General features: G+C 36.9%; 1 pseudogene; it reads right to left on the reverse strand.

The window, feature by feature from the left end:
• Positions 1 to 3,064: 3,064 nt before the first annotated feature.
• Positions 3,065 to 3,745, reverse strand: LOC118997419 (60S ribosomal protein L7-like; annotated as a pseudogene).
• Positions 3,746 to 15,070: the final 11,325 nt, after the last annotated feature.

A 15,070-nucleotide genomic window follows, 5' to 3' on the forward strand; every position in this document is an offset into this window, starting at 1 on the left:
CTCCTGTGAGCTCTCAACAATGAAATTTCTGTTTGCTTTGAATTGACCTCTTGTGACAAGCCTCTTACTTGTCCATCATACACTTGGCCCATCTGTTGTTCACTACAAAAGTGGAACAACGTTATAGAGAGGAGAGTTTCGTCTTACTTTTTGCCAAGCAAATTACCCAGCTTGGATGGTAATTCTTCTACAATTAATCCCCTTCTTTTGCACACCTTTAGACAAGTGTCATTTCACTCATCACAGAATTAGACTTCTACCAGTGTTTTTCTAGATAAACATGCGGTTGCTCTAAACAAAACAAAAGCAGACTTTACCAACACCTGTCTGTTTCGTGGTTACCTTCAGTACATTATAATTTAGGGGGTTTAATTGCATTTCAGCCACGGACACATCTTTACATTAGCAGCCATGCCTTCCCTCATACAAATAACAGAAAATAGAACTGCACCTGTTTAATTGGCTATCTGACTGCTGGCAGCACACAGAGATTTCATTCCCGTTGCTGAGTGCCACTCAGAGTAGTATTTGTAATGGAGTATTTGATTTTCAGCCTACTCTATTTGAGACAATATTTAAGAATATGGCTATTTATTTTCTTTTCCAAAAATAGCAAAATGTATGGGATGTGTATTCTATGTCATTATAATCTTTACAATGTTCAGTAAAAAGCATCATTTCCTTCATTTAATAGACATTACATTTTCATACAGTATCTAAATAATAGCGGTGGGGTTTCCACAGTCTTCCCGGCTCCAATGCCCTTTTATTATGTTAGACTATATCATTAGGATATTCACTTTTTTTGTCCTCTTCCTTTCTCATCCTCTACTAATGAAAACGTCATGAAGAAGCTAATCTATGCCATGTAAATCAGGTAATCCCCTCACATTGATCCTTATAGGTACCACTTATGAAATTTTATTAATAGACTAAAGCACTATACACAGGACTTTAGAAAGATTAGCCCATTTAATTTCACCTTCCTCCATAGTGCTAAGAGAAATTGAGTAATTCACTCAAATCACATATCCAGTTAGACTCAAGTCTCTGTGGTTTTAATCTGTACACTTTTGTAAAAAAAAGTTTACTCCATGCACACTCAAATATAATGCAATGCTGTTGTAACCAGCAACTTAGAGAATGAAAGCCATATTTATATAAAATTTACTTTTGTTTGGCTTATTGTTCCAATAATCATTATAAATACAAGTTATGCTATGAGGTTGGCCCAGTGTAGAAAACATATTTTGAATCTTGGAAAGCACTACTGTGGCCACTGTAGGCACTATACACAGGATAGATCTTGTAATCCTGAGTCCACCTTACCCAGCTGTGTAACATTCAACAATTTACCTAAGCTTTATAAGCTTACATTTTATCAATTGCAAATGGAGGTAATAATCTCAATCTCATGCAACTGTTAAGGTGATTCAAAGGGATCATGCAGGTAACAAGCTTGACACAATACTGAACAAAAATATGTGCCAAATTCATATTCCTGCTGATTGTGATTGTTATATTACAATAGGTGACTGAATGTACCAAAAGGTACAACTATTTGAATACAGACTGCTTTTCTAATATTAGTAGGTAGGAGATAGGATAATCAATCTTTACTGTTTACCTGAGACTAGAGTTTCCTAAGATGCTAGCCTGTCAGTGTTAAAACTTGGGAAATCCTGGGCAAACAGAGATGAATTGGTCACCCAAGTTCAGGGTGTCTCAGCCGAGATACGATACTGACTTTTTGAGGTGGGTGATTTGTGCTTATAGGGGCAGCACTGCGCAGTGGAGGATGTTAAGCAGCAGCCTTGGCCTCCACTCACTTGATGCCAGAAGTATCCCACCCGTCCTGACAACCCAAAACATTTCCACATTGTCAAATGTTCCCCAGAAACAAAACTGGCCCAGGTTGAGACCCATTGACTTAAGAGGGAGAGAGAATTGGGAAGTGATAAAAGCACAGAAGTGGGTTTGGCAGGAGACCTCACATATGTCGCTCCACTCTGAATTACAGTAAAAACCCTTCGAATCTTGCAGCAGGTGTGGGAAATCATTCATCATTGTAACTTACATGGTACAAGCTGCAGTCATTGTGTTAATGATTTTTAAAGTGTTGTTGTTTCCAGGTATGCAAGGAAGAATCAAATCCCTCTGCCCAAGAATTCTGTTCTGTTTTTTCATTGACTTATCTGCATCCAACACCAGATTGTAAGGATCGTGTGAGGAGGAACTCCAGACAGCCTGTTTGTGGCAGTGTCCCCAGCACCAAATGCTGCGTCTTCACTGAATAGAAATAAATTAAATATTCATTGGATGAATAAGTACTAATATTGAAATATATATAATGGGGAGAATTGGGCAAATTGCCAGCCAATCTTACCATCTCTGTGTTAATTCAGATATCTATACCACTTATATTTAATATAATAATATGTTTACATTCAAGTCTATGATCTTGCTATTTATTTAATATATTTCCTATTTCTTATGTTTGTTCTTTTTTTTGTCTTCTTTTGGATTGACTGAATGTGTTTTACCATTCTATTTAATATCCTTTATTAATTATAACTATTCTGTTATCTGGGCAGTTACCTTATAATTTAATTAAATTAGAATTTAATTTAAGTATAATTCTTTAATTTATCTCTGTCTACCTTCAAGTAACAGTGTGACAGTTCCATTTCTCTTCTCCCAGCCTTGCACTATTGTCCCTATGCATTTAATGTTTGTGAGTGTTATAAATCCTATATTGCTTTTATGTTGTTTTATTTCAAGTTATTTCCATTTGGTATCACTTTCTCTCTGCTTTCAAGGCTTCTTTTAACATTTCTTACAATATGTGTGGGGATGATGAGTTCTTTTGACTTCTGTATGTCTTTAAAATTCAATATTTGACCTTTATTTTTGAAACTTACTTTTCCTGGGTATAGAGCTCTAAGCTGAGGTTGTTTTCGTTTCTCTTTTAACACCTTAAAGATTTTAGTCTACTCCCTTCTTGCTTGAGTTTTTTCTAACAAAAAATTTGTCATTGTTAAAATTTCCAAGCAATTGCTGTTTATTAACTGGACAGATTACAAAAATGACCATGGTTGATACCTTAGTTCATCCTTCTAATAAGCCTGTTGATCTGGTCCTCCCTGTTACCAGCATCTCCACCTTCCACAAAGTGGGTGGTCTTTTTCTTCATCCTGCCTTGTAGAGAATATGATTTGAACAGCCACAGACAGTTGTTTGCCTCTTTGAAGCATTTTCCAACAGTATCTATTTCATGAGTCATACCCTCCATGCAGAGGATGCCATATTTACCAAGAGATTGCGCAATCAATGCGTTATCTGTCAGGACAATTCATTTTTTGTTGATTTTGCCATAACCGTGCTTGTAGATCAATTCATTTACTGACTTCAGGCTTGGATGCCCCCATGCAATATATGGTTCCACAATCCACGACATGTTCATTGAAGTCTTGTTGAGCTAAACAAAGGTGCTATTGAAGATCTGGCCAAGGCAAAGAAGCTGCAGCACCTTTTGGACCTTTGGGCTCACACCTCTGATACCTCTGCTCCTGTTGACAAATGCCAATTTGGGTTCCACCGGTACATAAAAGTTGCCAGCTTTTCTTGCCATCCTAGCCATTCAAATCTCAGTTCTGCTCGTCTGCCCGTATTCCGGGGGATAGTGCTTAGCTTTTTCATAGATGAGCCTCCTTCTTGCCTTTCGAAGCATCTTGTGTGCAGACTTCTTTCTCAGGTGCTTGATCTTCAGCTCTGCAAAATTCCTTCACTTTTTCTTAAGAGTTTCTGGCACAGCAAGAACATTCTTCTTATTCTCTTCTGCATCCTCCTTGGTTCCAGAAAATTTGTCATCCTTATCTTCTGTTCATAGAGTATCTCTTCTTGTAACTGTTTATGAGATTTTTCTCTTTATGATTAGTTTTATGCAATTGTTTTTTATGGTGGGACTTGATGTGGTTTTTCTCTTGTTTCTTGTGAATAGAGTTTCTTGAGTATTTTGGAACTGTGAGTTTATTATTTTTATCAAATTTACAAAATGTGGGGCCATTATTATTTTTTTTAAGTTTTTAAAAGATTTTATTTATTTACTTTTAGAGAGAGGGGAAGGAAAGAAGAAAGAGAGGGAGAAAAACTTCAGTGTGTCGTTGCCTCTCACACACCCTCGGATGGGGACCTGGCCCACAACATTTGCCCTCACTGGGGATCGAACTCTCGACCCTTTGGTTCACAGGCTGGCACTCAATCCACTGATCCACACCAGTCAGGGTCAGAAATATTTTTGTTGACATTTTTCTCTTCTCATCCAAGGACTTCAAATATATACATTTGAGGCTGCATGAAATCATCCTGCAATTCACTGAAAGTCTGTTTTTTAAATTTTTTTCTTTCTGTGTTTCATTTTGGATGTTTTTTGCTGATTTTAAATTCACTAATCTTTTCTTCTACCATGTCTAATTTGTAATTGATTCTATTCAGTGTATATTTCATCTCGTGTATAATAATTTTATCTCTAGAAATTTAGTTTGGTTCCTATTTGTATCTTATGAGCCTCTACTTAACTTTTAAGCTTATGGAGTACAATTATAATAATTCTTTGAATATTCATTCTAACATATGGTAGAATGAACCATTACCATTTCTTGGTATGTTTTGATTTATTTACTTTTCCCTCATTAGTATTGGTCATATTTTCCTGCTTCTTTTAATCCCTGCTAATTTTTGACTTGTTTTCATGCATTGTGAATTTTGCCTTTTGGGTGCTGATTATTTTTGTATTCTTATATTCTTGATCTTTGCTCGTGGGTGCAATTAAGTTGCTTAGAAACAGATCCTTCCTTACTTTGCTTTTAAGGTTTATTGAGTAAGAGTAAAACAGTTCTTGGTCTAGAAAAAATTATTCCCCACTACTGAGGCAAGACCCCTCTGTGTACTTCACCCAAAGTTTGCACATCAGAAGGTTTTCCAGTCTAGTTAATGGGAACAGACCCTATTCCTAGGTCTGTAAGAGGCAGGGACACTGCTAGTTCTAATCTTTTTGGGTGGTTCCTATTCTTGTGAAATTTCTTCACGTGCATGTGCACTACTTTTAGACTGAAATATTACATGTTATTCATATGTGACAAGAAAATAAACATAAAATATTTATATTGTAGTCTATTCATTGGGGTAGTTCATCCTCTCCTCCTGGAAATTGCTCTTTCTTTAACACAGAAAAAAAGTGAAATGATAACTCCTGGATTGTGAAACAGTTACCATCTACAAGTGAGATAAGAGCCATGTGAAAAAAGTAAAGAAAATATTCAGGATGGAGCCATAAGGCTCAGCAGGGATAGATATCAAGTAACACCAGAAAAAAATATATTTTCTGAAGGTGAGAGCTAACCCTGTCTTGTGAAAGCTACAGTCGTGGTGTGGAACATCAGAGGTTAAGGACAGGCGCAGGTCTGTTAGCAGAAATCCTCCTGGACTGGCTTTTCCAGAGAAGCAGAAGAAGCAGACTATGCAAATAATAACAAAGAGGCGGCAGAGCTATTGCAGGCATCCGTCTCCGAGACAGCAGAGGAAGAGAGCAGCTAGGCTGGCTAGTGCCTCTCAGCCCAACAAACAGCCAGTCCAGGACAATTCAGTGAATTCAAGGGTGATCTTTGCTTTCTTTTCTTTTCTTTTTTTTACTAAAGGATCGCACACACTAAATGCAAATAACTATAAGAAACGGATGTGGACAAGAGCATCATAACAGCTGCAGGTGAAGAAACACTAGAAAATTGTTGCCATGGAGCAGATAAATTTTGAATTAAAGAAAATGAGAGATTTCTTTTGAAGTAAGACCTCAGAGCAAAAAATAAGAACTCATGGAAGATATAGAAAGGCAATAGGAAGAAATATGCGATCTAGCAAAACTCAGGAAAAAGGAGAGGAGAGAAAGGTACATCAATAAAATTGAAAATGGCATGTGAAGGATTAGAAAATATGAATTAAACAATAAGGAATGTGGGAAAATGGGGGAAATGAAAATAAAGACAGGAAGGAAGGAAGGGAGGGAGGGAGGGAGGGAGGAAAAGGAGGGAAGGAAAAAAAGGAAGGAAGAAAGGGAGGGAGGGGAGGGGAGGGAAGGGGAGGGAGAAAACAATAAATGGAAAAGATATGCATCTGAGCTTCACATACACATATTTGGAATAGCCACTAAGGAAAAAAAGAATCAAACAAATGAACAGAACAAACATGAAGTTATAATTCAGTAACACTTTTATTGAAATAAAATACCTGAATCTGCATGTGGGAAAGACTCGAAAGAATTGACTAAGAATGATCAATATCAAGATATTTGCTAGTAAAGCTATTAGGCTTTAAAATAAAGACTTTTTAGGCAGTCAGGCAAAATAAATGTTATTGATAAGAACAAAATAATTACATTATATTCATATTCCTCCACAGCAATATTCAACATTAGAAAACAGTGAAATGACCTCTTTAATATATACAGGGTGGGGCAAAAGTAGGTTTACAGTTTTTCATATGGAAAATAATACAACAATTAATAAAAGTAATGTAAAATAAACTCTGTGTTTCACATGCTCACAACTGTAAACCTACATTTGCCTCATCCTGTATATTCAAGAAACATATCTGAGCCTAGGATTGTATCCAGCAAGCTGACCTTCAAGTTCAGACTATATACAAACAGTTTTGAATATGCAAGAACTCAGAGAATATTTTTCTGAAGAATTTTAACTTAGAGATAATACTAAAATGAATGTTGAGTAACAGAAGAGAATGACAATTTTATAAAGTAAAAGGAAAAATATATAAATATATGGCAGTCATGAATATATTACTATACAGCATAGCAACCACCTCCATGTTGCAGAAAGTGTATTATAAGTAGATACAGGAAAAAACAGATTAGTATTGGGAGATTTAAATTCACATCCATCAGTTCATGGGAGAGGAAAAGGGCAAGAACATAAGTGAGAATATAAAAGACCTAAATAACATAATTAATAAAATAGTTTTATGCAGAAAACAAACCTTATGTGTGTCTTTGTGTAACATTCCAGACTCAGAAGAAAATCTATAACCTTAAAATTTTAGATTACTTTTATAAAAGGAATGAAAATTTAGCAAATAATTCAAATATTGGGAGAAACTTAAAGGAAAACAGAATTAATGAATTAATAAAGATACTGTGAAAATGAGAGAGAAAACAAACTATGGGCCTTCGATATACTGAAAATAGTGTGTTTAACTAACTTTAGTGGGAAAATTTGCCACAGGAAAAGGAAAACTCAAAAGTCTACTTGAGAAGTTAGCCTGTAATATATGAAGCTTACAATATGAAGGTACTCATTATCCTAGAGATACTTGCTTTGTTTTTTGTCATGAGTGATGAGTGTGAGGTTCCAAGAAAAAGAACTAGACATCTTATCCACAGTTTTAATAATTGACAAAAATAAAAAATAACAACTTTCACAACAGTGTCACTAATAAATCTAATAAATAATAACCAAAGCAGTGTGTAGAAATATATACACCACAGTGCCATTGATGATATTTTCAATAGCAGTCATAACTAGTATGTGTTCTCCACTTTTATCTACAATGAGCATGTACCCCTTAAGCAATAATAAGTAAATGGTGATTTAATGATAAATATTTAATTATAATATAATAAAGTGATATCAATATACTATATAATATGAACAATAAGCATTTAATAATGTTAATATTTAATCATACCTATTTTCAAGTACACTAAATAAAAATTTAATAATGAAACTTAATAACATATTAAAATGTGATTCCCTACTTTGCAACACACCCAAAAATCAGTTCCAGGTGAGTAGCAGGTCTAAAAGCAAAACATGAAGCCATACAGCGCTTTGAGAAAACGTAGGGTAATGTATTTAGAATGAATAAATTTGGAGGAAGGAAAACACCAACTGATAACAAGGATGCGGTTCAGCGAGCACGCTCAGACACAGCTGGTAGAGATGCAAATTGCTACAACTGCTTTGGAAACTGCTGAACATATGCGAGGTGTATAACTCCTGAGTGTACCCTCACAAGATATACTCCTGTAACTTCAAGAAGAGACAAGTACAAGAATGTTCACTGCTGTACTACTTTGCAATAGCCAAAACTAGGAACTACCCAAAAGCCAATCTACAGTGAAATAGGGCAACAAATTGTGGTCTATACACACAATGAAATTGTAGACAAAATGAGAGTGTATAAAGTACAACTATATGTATGCAACAACATAAATGAATCTCACAAAAAAATATTCTTTAGAGAAAGACTCAGACTATTCCCCCAAAAGCCAAAGAGCACATATTACTACTCAATTCTATATGCAGTGTACAAAAGCAGGCAAAACTACTCGATGTTAGAAGGCAGTGACTAACCTTCAGGGCGGGGAGAATAGAGATTGGAGTGAAGATGGATGGGCTTCTAGGATGCTGGTAGCATTCTTTTTCTTGCTCTGGGTACCAGTCATACAGGTGGGTTTAATTTGTGAAAGTTTAAACAGCTGCACTTTTATGTATTTTGATATCATTTTGTATATATATATATATATATATATATATATATATATAATTTTTCTATATATATGTGTGTCAAATACCATACTAAACATTTTTAAATTTAAATATCTTCATATAAAATACCAGAAAATTTTTACTATATGGAAAAGGTTTAAAAGAAGTTCAGGTTATTAAATATGTTAGGTGTAAATATTTATTTCCAGACACAACTTAATTCAATAACCAGAGTTCATAAGTAGAATCTTACAAGCCAAAACAATCAGGAAAATTCTGGCAAAAATATCTTCCATGGCTATTATCAGTCACTTTAACCATGTATTTCATTTTTAAAAATAAAAAATAAAAGAGTCATTATATTCTTCCAAAGAACAAATTTATGTTCAATTAGAATACATTGCTAACTATATTGTATTTAACCCATGAGTTAGGAAAGGAAGGAAGGGAAGAAAAAGAGGAAGAAAAAGAGCAAGAGAGAGAGAAAGAGAGGGAGAGAGGGAGGGAAAACGGGAAATGAATAATTTTCTCTTGATTTCTTGAGAGATTCACAAATAATCCATTGTCTTTCTTTTAAAACACGCAGTACTAAGTTTACCCAAGAAAATGTAGAATTGCCATGAGTCCAATCATAATTTTACATCTTACTTATAACTCTTTGACCTCTTATACTCACTGCACATTAAGGTCCATAACCTATTGGTTGTACAAATATTAGAGAATTATTTGATGGTGTTTTTCTGAGACTGAATTCACGCTGAATACATCAATTGGCTTTCTACACAGAGTGATGTTAGTAGTCCACGAAAAATTAAATATAATTGGAAGAGTCAACTGCTCTGAGGAAATAAGTTTTTAAATTATTATACAATTGTTTTTGTTAAAATGATCTTTTACTGGAATTCTGTAAGGTATAATGGATGAAAATGTCTTGGTCCTGAAAATTGGTTGGTTATACATTCTTAATAGTTTATGGCCTAAGATCCATATAAATAAAATGCTTCCTCCTAAACAGAGTATTTAGTAAGTAATACAATCTGCATTTCCTTTTGCCAATGAGACAAATTTCTAGCAATCCATTAGGTATAGAAAAGATCAAAAGAATTATTACCACTAAGGTTTTTCAAGTCCTATATTAAGACAACAATAAACTATATTTAGGAAAAGCAAAAATAACTTTCTTTTAAGGAGGTGTTAAATTGAAAATGGACACTGGCATTTAACCAGTAGAGCTTTTCCAGGAAAATAAATGGCAAAAGATCAGAGAACAGGGGAGCCAGGCTTGAAGTTTCCCCCAGTGACATGATGAATGCCAAATGAGGTGGAATACCCCCCAGAATAGGGTGAAAATAAGGCAAGGAGCCCTTAGCAAGTCAGTGCAGGGAAGGATGGCATCATCCCAAGGGCAGAAGAAAGAAGTGCTCTCTCCCTGTCTAGCTTAAATTCAAAAACTCTGGAAACAATGGAAAGAGCTAATAATGCAAGTCTGTTCTAACCGAGGAGGTACCTGGAAATTTCTCAGGCTAACATGATGGTAGCTGAATGGCTTAAGTATAAGATTCTAGTCAGGTTTTTATCAAACACCAAGTAAATGTCAGCACTCAGGAGAATGCAACAGTGAGCAAAAGTTTATCTACATTTTTTATTCCAATACGACTTACCACATTTTTCAATTCTTCCCTCACATGGTTTTACAGATTACAAACTTGTAAATACAAATGAAAAAGTTAGCTATTATAACTTTTCCTTCTTTTTGAGATGATGCTAAGATCAAAGATTGTGGTATCCAAAATAGAAATGTGGCTGAATGGTAGACCAGATATTATCATCTTATTATCTTTTCTCTGTTCTTACAGGAAGAGACAAAAGTTCCGACATACACACTGAGCTTATGCCACAGGGACTTGGAAATCTGAAAACATCTAGATTCCCATTTCCTTCCATAAATACCAAGTAAGGAATGATAAGCTAAATTATCTATTTTTGGCAGTGGTTTTCCAGAATCCAGACCAGAATTTACAACATTGAAATAAGTGTTAATGATTCTCATTTTTGCTTTGATTCATTTAATGTAAGCTGTAGTAAATGTACCAGAAGCAGGGCTGGGAGCCTGAGCTATGTATAAAATCACCATGGAAACCACATCTATGACTAATCAGTGAGAACTGGCAGGCATGATTCTGCAATTATTATTACAAAACCCCACATGTGAACTTATTTAAATCCCCTCTCACTGTGCCTCTCTTTTGATTTAATATGATACTCAGGATTTTACTTTTTCCAGAGTAGTTCCTAAGTGCTATGTAACCACAAATCCCCACTGGCCATGCTCTCAAAATCCCAGCACCTTTTTGTTTAAATCCTCACTCAAGGACAATATTTTCACTGCCTTTAGAGAGAGAGGCAGGGGAGAGAAAGAGACAGACAGACAGAGACAGAGAAAAACATCAATCAGCTGCCTTCTGTACCTGTCCTGATGGGGCACTGAACCCAAAACCTGGGTATATGTCCTGACCTGGAATCAAACCCTTGACCTACATGAGATAACACTCCAACCAAATAAGCCACATGGGTCAGGGCAACTCCAGCATCTTGAAAAACCTTTTATCTCTTTCTCTTTCTCTCTCTTCCCCCTCCTCTTCTACTTCTCGCTCTTCCTCTCTGTCTCTCTCTGGTACCTAATCTCTGTATCTTTTCTTCCTCTTTTAGGTTGAGGAACAAGAATGGAGATATGCCCGCCTCTATGGGAACCAAGAGTGCCAAGCCCCAGGTCCTTTGTCCTGAGAACTTACATAGTTGGCGGAAAGAGGGTTGAGGGGGCTACATATTGATTGACAGGAAAAGGTGGTGTCAGCTTGGTGGGGGGGAGATAAATACCCAAAATGGGTACTATGGGCCCTTTCCAGCCTTTCAGGCCTTGGCATGAAAGCACAGTTTCAAAGGCTTTCTTTCCTAGGTAGTGGGGATGATACATAGAATTTCCAGGGCTGCCTTCCTCCCGTGTTAGCACAGTGTTTCTTGTGCTGTTGGGACACCTGGCAATATTATTCGACAGGCTCGGGACTTCTGAGTCAGTGGGCAGAGACGTGTCTCCCTCCTCCTCACTGCCTTTATTTCTCTTCTGGCTGCTCATTCTACCATAACATTCCACCCTCAAGTATTTGGAACCCAAATCTTTGGAGACTTTGGGCTCAGGCCATCGGGTTAGTGGGTGAGACATGACTCCCTCCTCCTCCCTGTCTTAGTTGCTACCTATCCTACTTTACAGTACTCTTCACTATTTCCCTAAATATCATAATGTGAGAGGAACATTAAGCAAAAAACACTATAAAAAGAATTTGGATTAAAAAAAGAATTGTGAGGGATACTAAAAATAAAAAAGCCATGGTAGGTAGATATTAGTAAGACCAAGCAATACCAAATCTCGTTTTTAAAGTTATTAACCCCTTTAATGCTCATGGTACTATGTCACAGAAAATAGGAACAATTAGCATTCCCATTTTCTAGCTGAAAAAATACAGTACTCGAGAGCTCCTGTCGGAAAGTGGCAGATTCTGAAATGAATCTTAGCTATCTGGCTCCACAACCCACACTCCCACTGAGAACCTTTCAATTCATATCCACACCTATGAATTTAAAAAGATGTTAAATAGGGCTTCCCTGGTTTTCTTGAAGTCTCAGCTGAGGCCTCATGTCTTAGGTCAATGGATAAAAAGTGCCATGTCTATGATCAAAAGGGAACACTATCTTAGGACTTACTAAGTGGTTTCCAACTGTTCTAGAAGCCATTGCCTCCATTGGTCTATGGAAGATAGTGCTAGTGGTTCACTGGAGACAAGTCCCTTCTGGGGTAATTACTAAAAAGAATTCCTAAAAAAAAAAAAGAATTCCTGATGATAGAGGGCAAGGGGAAATCTTTGGATAGATTGATTGGGTTTGGCACATCCATGAAGAAAGTCAACTGGCACCCCATCCCCCGACTGGATGTGTCCTAATCTCCATGAGCTCCTTAGCTCATTGTGAGCAAAAACAAGAGTGAAGTAAGAGTCCTTGATAGATCCTAATAAATCCATGGAGTTTGGAGAGCAGAGTGTCTAGATAACTTACCTGGAGCAATCTGGAGGTGATGTACTGCAGCTGAGTGAGCAGAGAGCAGAGGGCAATAATAGGGAAAAGTCAGCTTTAATTTCCAGACTTTGGCAGGACCTGAATGATATTGCTGTGGTGGACCAAGCGAATATCAATGAAATAAGCCAGATTCTAGCCTAAGGAAGTTGTCTGCCTACCCCCTGCCTACCTCCTGCCTAAGATGGGGTAAGGAGATCCAACAGAAAAAGACTGTATGGGGTCTACCTTCAGGGCAGAGGCCTGAAAAGCTGAAGGTTGCCCTAAAAAGTAAGCTGGAGAGAATATGGCCCGTGACTGGGAATGGCACAATGTGGGTGTCCTTGGATCTATGGGGGTGGCTCTGAGAGGCAGTTACAAAAGAACCTCCATCAGAGGAAAAGCAGCTTTGGGGCAGATGACTTACAGGAGGCACCAGCAGCCAGACAGCAAGAGCAGTGCCAGTCAAAGACGAGCAGCCCCTTCCCTTCTCCTGACCTCCAAAATAATATCCTGATCCATTTCCTCTGAATTCAAGCAAGTTAACAAATGGGTTTACTCTCAATCTGTGGTATTTTCTTAGCTGGTCACCTTGTCCTCAGCAGTTTTTTTTTAAATTACCTTATTGTTATTCAATTACAGTTGTCTACATTTCCCCCTCACCATTCCCCCTCACCCCAGCCAAACCAACCTCCCTCCCTTGCTTCCACCCTCCCCCTTTGTTTTGTCCAGGTGTCCTTTATAGTAGTTCTTGAAAACCCTTCTCCCCTCTGTCCCCTCCCCACTCTCCTCTGGCTATTGTTAGATTGTTCTTAATTTTAACATTTCTGGTTATGTTTTGTTTGCATTTTACTTTTGTTGATTATGTTCCAGTTAAAGGTGAGATCATATGGTGTTTGTCCCTCACTGCCTGGCTTATCTCATTTAGCATAATGCTCTTCAGTTCCATCCATTCTGTCACAGAGAGTAGGAGCTCCTTCTTTCTCTCTGCTGCATAGTATTCCATTGTGTAAATGTACCATAGTTTTTTGACCCACTCACTTACTGATGGGCACTTAGGTTGCTTCCAGCACTTGGCTATTGTAAATTGTACTGCTACGAACATTGAGGTACATAGGTTCTTTCAAGGATGGTACAATATTCACAAATCAATAAATATAACACATAAACAAAATAAAAGACAAAAATCACATAATCATATCGATAGATGCAGAAAAGGCATTTCATAAAGTGCAGCACCTGTTTATGATATAAACACTCAGCAAAGTGGGAATAGAGGGAGCATTCCTCAACATAATAAAGGCCATATATGAGAGACCTGAAGCCAACATCATACTCAATGGACAAAAACTTAGAGCTTTCCCACTAAGATCAGGAACAAGACAATGATGCCCACTTTCACCACTCCTATTTAACATAGTACTGGAAGTCCTAGCTACAGCAATCAGACAAGAGAAAGAAATAAAAGGCATTCACATTGGAAAGGAGGAAGTAAAACTGTCATTGTTTGTAGATGACATGAGAATATACATGGAAAATACTATAGACACCACCAAAAAACTACTTGACCTAATAAACAAATTTGGCAAAACAGCCGGATACAAAGTCAACCTGACAGTTTTCATCCAAAACATACATTGCTGCCAATATTCTTCTAAAAATATTACTTTGCTCAGGCTTTTTCATGATGTCTATTCCTTCCCAATTAAGACTGAAGTTGGCCCTGGCTTGTGTGGCTCAGTGGATTGAGTGCCAGTCTGTGAACCAAAGGGTCACCAGTTTGGTTCCCAGTAAGGACACATGCCTGGGTTGTGGACCAAGTTCCCAGTGGGGGCTGCGCAAGAGGCAACCATGTATTGGTGTTTCTCTCTCTCTCTCCTTCCCTTCCCCTCTCTATAAAAATAAATAAATAAATAAAATTATTTTTAAAAGATTGAACTCTTTCATATTCAGGGATGAGATTTAATGATTCTTTTTCTATATTCAGTTTCCAACACATTAATGTTTTAACTAAATTTTGGGCCCGCTGTGAAGGGGAAATCTATAATGGATCTCTGAGAATATAGTGTGGTCTACCAATCTTTAGTGGCTATGTACTTTTATTCTTCCAAACTAGTATAGATGTCACAACTTTTTGCCTGAAAAAATTCGCCAGTCATTTAATCTGAAATGGCCCATGCTCCCAATCAAAATCCAACCCACCTTTCAAAGCTCAGCTCAAGTATCACTCCTTAAAATTGTTACCTGATCCCCCAGTTGGAATCAGTTAGTCCTTTGTCTGTATTCCCCTGACCTTTTCTATATTCTTTTGGTTTTGATCTTATTTCATTCTGTTTCATATTATAGTTAGTCATGTAGCAAAAGGGTGCAAAACAAAAGCCCAAAATCTATGTTCACTATAAATTTCT

This window comes from Sturnira hondurensis, unplaced genomic scaffold (genome assembly GCF_014824575.4).
Source record: "Sturnira hondurensis isolate 20B ecotype Veracruz unplaced genomic scaffold, ASM1482457v3 Scaffold0013190, whole genome shotgun sequence".
NCBI lineage: Eukaryota > Metazoa > Chordata > Mammalia > Chiroptera > Phyllostomidae > Sturnira > Sturnira hondurensis.